At 41.2% G+C, this 6,138-nt stretch overlaps 1 long non-coding RNA gene across 1 annotated transcript; it reads left to right on the plus strand.

Annotated features, from left to right (window-relative positions):
• The first annotated feature begins 1,708 nt into the window (after positions 1 to 1,708).
• On the plus strand, positions 1,709 to 5,938 carry LOC135424626 (uncharacterized). Its single transcript, XR_010435288.1, has 2 exons — positions 1,709 to 1,872; positions 4,988 to 5,938. It is a non-coding gene; the product is annotated as an uncharacterized LOC135424626 (long non-coding RNA).
• The last annotated feature ends 200 nt before the right edge of the window (positions 5,939 to 6,138 follow it).

The following is a 6,138-nucleotide window of genomic DNA, read 5'->3' on the forward strand; positions in this document are numbered from 1 at the left end:
GAAGTGCTGTTTCTTTTGATGTAAAGAGCATCTCTCCAGTATTTATGGAATCATTTTATTTTACCTCTCAGTCTATAGGCTGTTAGCTACAGAATATGTCCCGCATGTTGTTTTCAGGCATTTCAGTGGCTTTTGTGTGAACAGATCAGCGATTCACATGGCAATTAAACAGGAAGGTACACATGAGTACAACCACCTTGTGTTTCAGCACTTGTGCCTATCTCTGCTGCGGGCAATACACTCTTTCTAAGCCTCATCTAAGTTCTGTTGGGCAAAAAAGCTACTTTCAGACTCCTTCCTAGAGGAGTATTAATATCACTGAACAGCCATAATGGTGCTGCATTTATAGACAGCCTGAGCTTAGGTGGTTATGGCAAGGAAGACAGAATACGTTGGGCTGTACGAACTGATGTGGACACTCAGAAGTAAATCAGGGAGTATAATAATGCTACATCCTCTACTGAGCCAGCCTACACAGACCCAGTCTCTGTGTTAACCAAACAGTATTTGATATCTAGCTAACAAACAAGGCTGAAAAGAAAGAAGAGCATCTGAAGCTCTTATGACTCATAAGAAGGCTCATTAATCCATGTACTCATACATGTATTGTGAAAAGAGTAAATTTACTGAAAAGCTTACTAATATAAGAAGAAAATAAAAGCTCAAGAGTGAGCAGGGACAGTTAACTGCTGGCCTACAATGTTTCAGCCTGTTAGCAAACAGTGATCCTCTTTGGTGGATGATAAAGAAGACAAACTTGGCCTTAATTTCATGACTCGTATTATGGATGGATGTCATACCCTTCTCTCAAAAAATTTATTTACCTAACAATATCCAGAAATGGCCTTTTTTCCTTTCTGGTTTTATTTTTATAAAGTGTTTTCCTTCAGACCCTAGCTGCTAATAGGCACCATAAGAGTTAATTATTCTATCTCTGGATACTATTAAATTCACCCCAATTCACTCCTCTGCTTCCCGTCTGTTAACGTCCTATGGATCAAAGCTCAATATAACTATTTTAGGCCAAGAGTTCAAAATGCTACCATTCATATTATAACTTAACAGGAAAGCATGAGCTACTTTTCCTCCTAATAATTAATACCTTTCTGAGTTATGGTGGTGGTTCTTTTGTTTGATTTTTTGTTTGTTTGTGTGGTTTTTTGTTTTATTTGTTGGTTTGTTTTTTAAACTGAAGAATTAATTTGGATTTTCCTGTTTTATAGTCCTAATCTCAAAGATTACATCAATCTGTTTTCATGTATCTGTTATGTGTCAATCATTTGAAGGAGAAAAAGTAATTAATCTAAACACACTGAGTAAGAAAAGCGTAGATAACATTTCTGAAGGAAACAGGGGTTTAGAATGGCAGCAAGAAAAAGGAAAGCCTTTCCTCGGCTATTTTTCTCTGCTTGTGAATTAAAAAGACATTTTCCTTTCAGATCTCTGCAGAATTATTAGCAAGCATTCCCAGTATCTGCTCCATTTGCGACCTGAGGGCTTTGCACGGAAGGAGCTGTTTTAACCAGCGTTCAAACGGACACCCTCCGCCGCGGCTCTCCCTGCGTTTCTGCCTTCCCCGAAACGTGCCGGCCGAGCGCTGGACTTTACCCTGCGATCGCTTCGGTGTAAATGTCCGCCAATCTGCCCTCCACATGGAGACTCCCGAACGCTCCCCACGTTTTCCCCGCTCCGGGATCCCGGCGCGGCCGCGCTCGGGCGCCCCCTGGCGGCCCCGCTGGGTGGCGGCGCGGGCCGTGTCACCGCGCCCGCAGGGCCCGGCTGCGCTGCCGGGCCGCGGCTCCGCGGGGCCGCCGCTCCCTGCTGCTTTGGGAACGGCGACCTCCTGCTTCCCGGCGCTGGCCTGCTGAAACGGTGAGGGTTTGCATGGTTCTGTACCGCCCCAGCCGGTTGAGGGTGACGGGAAGGAAAAGGGGAGCTCGGTACAGGAGAGTGCGCCCGCGGTCGTAGCGGAGGCACCGGTGACACAGCCCCTTTGGAGGGCAAGGCTGAAGGAGCTCACGGGTTTAGCCTAAGTGACAGCTCCAGCAGCATAGAATTATTAATTAAGAACTTGCAGTCTCTCAATACCTATACTCAAGGTGGGGTCTCCCCTGGAATACTGAATCCACCTCTGGAGTCTCCAGCACAGGAAGGATATTGACCTGTTGGAGTGAGTCCAGAGGAGGGTCATCAAGTTGATTAGGATGGAGCACCTCTCATATGAGGAAAGGCTGGGAGAACTGGTATTATTCAGCCTAGAGAAGAGAAGGCTCTGGGGTGTTCTAATTGCGGCCTTCCACTACCTGAAGGGAGCCTACAAAGAAGATGGAGAGGGACTTTTTCCAAGAGCATGTAGTGACAGGACAAGGGGGTGTGGCTTTAAACTGAAGGAGAATAGGGTTAGATTAGATATTAGAAAAAAATCTTTACTGTGAGGGTTGTGAGCCTCTGGAACAGGTTTCCCAGAAAGATCGTAGATGCCCCATCCCCAGAAGTGTTCAAGGCCAGGTTGGATGGAGCTCTGAGACAGCTGGTCTAGTGAAAGATATGCCTGTCCATGGCAAGGGGTTTGGGACTAGATGATCTTTAAGGTATCTTCCAACCCAGGCCATTCTATGATAGGTATCTTAATATTTTCATTGTAAAAAGCGCGTTAAAAGCCTGGGCTATGTAATACTCCAGCCTTTGTATCGTGGTTGTGAATACTTCTTCAGAAATAGGGCATTAGAGCAGAAGTGTAAGATGAGAAATTGCAAATTCATAATTAATAATTCTGTGCTGCTGACAAAGTATTTACCCATGTCAAATACCTACCTAAGTTATGTTGTTTATAAAACTAATTCAAACATCTTTGATCTCAGCTCACACAAAATTCCGTCAGATGGAAGTCAAACACTTTGCAGAAAAAAACCATGCACTTTTGAGGTAGTGTTGCTCAAACTGTGTAGAGGGATTGGCATTGGCTCCAGCTCAAGGACTGACACGTCCCCCTCCACCAGCCTCCCTCTCCTCTCAGTTTCACCCACAGCACCAGCCCTTTCCCTGTTCTAAAGTTGTTGCCCAGGACTTTTTATTAGCCATTTAGCCCTGCTCAGCTGTACAGCATGAAGAATGCATACTTTCCTTTCTACTTAGTGTTGGCTTTATCAGTAAAATTTATCTGGAGTTTGATGTTCAGAGGGGTGAAGGGATGATGGGAGGGGGGAATAGCCCAGGCCAGCTGTGAGTATACTGACTGCTCATTTAAGCAAAGGCAAGGGAAGGAGCCTGGCTGCAAAAAGTAAAATATTACAGGCTATATCATAAGGTTTGGATGTGAACATACATACACAATGCTTCTTTCACAGGATTCCTGCTGTAAATTTTATCCTTTACTGGGTGATTCAATCCTCTGTAATGAAAATGTTGCCCCACTCTGAACTTTCCTGATGCTATTTCTTTCCCAAGAATAGTAATAACAGAAACTAAAACAAAAGACAGAAGAAAACGTACTCCATCTTGTGTTAAAGGAATCTTTCTTGGAAAATGAAAAGCCTTGGTACCACTGGGATCGGCCCTTCAAAGCTTCTGAAATTTTGCCACGGCCACCACATCTGCTACAGAAATTAATTTGATACGGCACTGCATTCCTTTTATGGTTAATTCACACTTATCCAGTGAGTGACCTATCCAGCCTGTAGATAGGTAGGGCAGTAAGTGTGAAGTCACCTGAATCAAAAAGCAGTATGGCTATATTTGTATCATCTATATTCCCCAGTTCAGAGAGGTGCCATGTTGAAACAACAACTGTTTTTCCTCTCCATCTTGTGGGCTGCTGTAAAATAAGTTTTGCACTGTTTATGTTTTTGGAGGGCCAGGGTACCCCACTGGTAACCTTGGATAACAAAAACCTAATTAATGTAGCCCTGGATAACAGAAACCTAATTAAACCACAGACGCCACGCACCCATGAAAACGCCTGGTGATAAATCTTTTTCCCATTGGCTGTTATGCTTCCAAATTTGCTGCTTCTCTCAGAGATGTTATTTATTTGCTTTGTGCAAATCTTTTTCATGAAGCATGTCTGCTTCTTTCTAGACCTTTGTTTGCAAGGTATGCAAGTATTAATGCATGTGTGCATACAAATTGCTCCCTAAATTCTTAACGAGCTTAGGACACTTCGTACTCTGATTGAATCCTGACTATGTTTGATAAGCAGACAAATTTCTAGAAACTTTCTGGTCCGTGTTTTAACAATGAATATCATCATGCACCTTGACAAATGCCTACTTTTTGAAGAAAATGATTCTATCTTACATAGGAGGATACCCCAGAGGTACCATGGCTTTTCATTTTCCAAGAAAGATTCTTTAGCACAGTCACTGTTCTGCTAGTGATACATCCCCAGGAACTCTACTAGAAACCTAGAGAGTTGGAAAGTATTCAATCAACATATCAGTTTATTGCTAAAGCAAGATCATATTCCAACAGAGAGAATATGAAAACCAATACACCAATAGACCACAGTCTTTTATTAACTACTGAGTGTTTTAAAACACAGCAATGTGCAAAGTCTTTTTGCAAATTGAGTGCCAGGCTTCATTTTTGGAAGCTGAATGTTACTATTTTGATAGATATTAAAAGATTCAGTTCAGTAAATACAAAACTGATATATGTGCACCGGTACAGCAAATTCTAAAAATGCATGTGATGCACAAAGAACCCAGACTATTTATTCTTCAAGTATACTTGTTTGGTATGTTGTATGATAGCTGTTAAGTATGCTTAAAGAATTATTTTGTAATTGCAGTCTCACAGGATGTCCTTTTGTTTTTCTGAGGAATATTCCCCAGTGTTTCTCTTTTCATTTAGATGCCTAGAGCATGACCACAGGAAGACATTATTTCCCCCTTAGATACAGGAATATGTATCAACATAAGACCCATGCCATGCTGTTACACTAACAATTGTTCAGTAATTTATTTCCCTCTTGTTTCTCTCTTTCCAGTGGAAATACGTGATCCAAATCTGAGCGAACTGACTGCAGATGTTTTTGTTGACTTTATAGACTTTGATTATATCTTTGATACAAGAGAATCCGCCCTGCAGGACGGGAGTGTAATTCCATCAAGGACTTCTGGTGACCTCATAAACCATGAGAGCTGGCATTGACTTTAATGGGCACCACGTGGTTAAGTTCCCATGCATCATTTTGAAAATGTAGGGCTTCATTTGATATTGCAGAAGGATACCAGACCTACCATGTCAAATTGTTTCTCTTTCTTCTTAAGGAGCCACCCGCTTTATGTTACAGTCAGTCCTTTTGGTAGCAAATGAAATATGCCATTCTGGAAAATTAGTATTTTCTCTGGCAAAATGAACTTGAAAAGTGCGCTTCATAGAAAAGCACATATTTGGGTTATATTCTTTTAAATAAACTTTCTAAAAAGATGGCAGTAAATTCAAGGAAAGGTGTGGGTTTTGCAGCACTGGCTTTGCTTGCAAACTGATTTTGCTTGCAAATTTCAAAGTATGAGACATTTAAAAAAAAATTTTGATAAAAAATATAGTAATAGAATTGTTATGGGTCAGTTGAAAAATTAGACCATGTTAAACATGGTTTAAGTTAAGCTAAGTTAGCTCAAATTAAGAGTTAGAAGTTACTTAAACTAAACCAGTTTAACTGTATTCAGTGCACCCATTCTGGGACTCCGTTATTAGGAATTTCCAGGGGTTCAATAAGGTTGACTTGAAGTTTCAATTTGTGAAATTTGTTCCATCACTTTTGTAAGGCACTTGGAGATTTTCTCCTGCCTTCTCTCAACCTACATTTCACCTGTTGAACCCAGTATACACCCATTGTCCATACCTATGAAAAGTTGCTGGCTATCAGTCTAAAAATAATGTCTGTCAGCACAGCTCTGATTCAGGAAAATGTGGTAACAAAGACATAACCTAAGTGTGTCAGCTTAGCTTTTTTTATCATATATGACATCAGTATATAACAAGGAGATGCTCTAAAAATTGCTCATCATGATGATTGCATACCAGGAAAGGATCTGCCCTTCCTAATTCTGAGAGTACAGATCAGTGAACTGCCTAATCTCTATTTTTATTTCAGCGTTATAAGTAATTTTATTCCTAGATTGGTCCATAAAT

The sequence above is a fragment of the Pseudopipra pipra genome, chromosome 1 (assembly GCF_036250125.1).
Source record: "Pseudopipra pipra isolate bDixPip1 chromosome 1, bDixPip1.hap1, whole genome shotgun sequence".
In the NCBI taxonomy this organism is placed as follows: domain Eukaryota; kingdom Metazoa; phylum Chordata; class Aves; order Passeriformes; family Pipridae; genus Pseudopipra; species Pseudopipra pipra.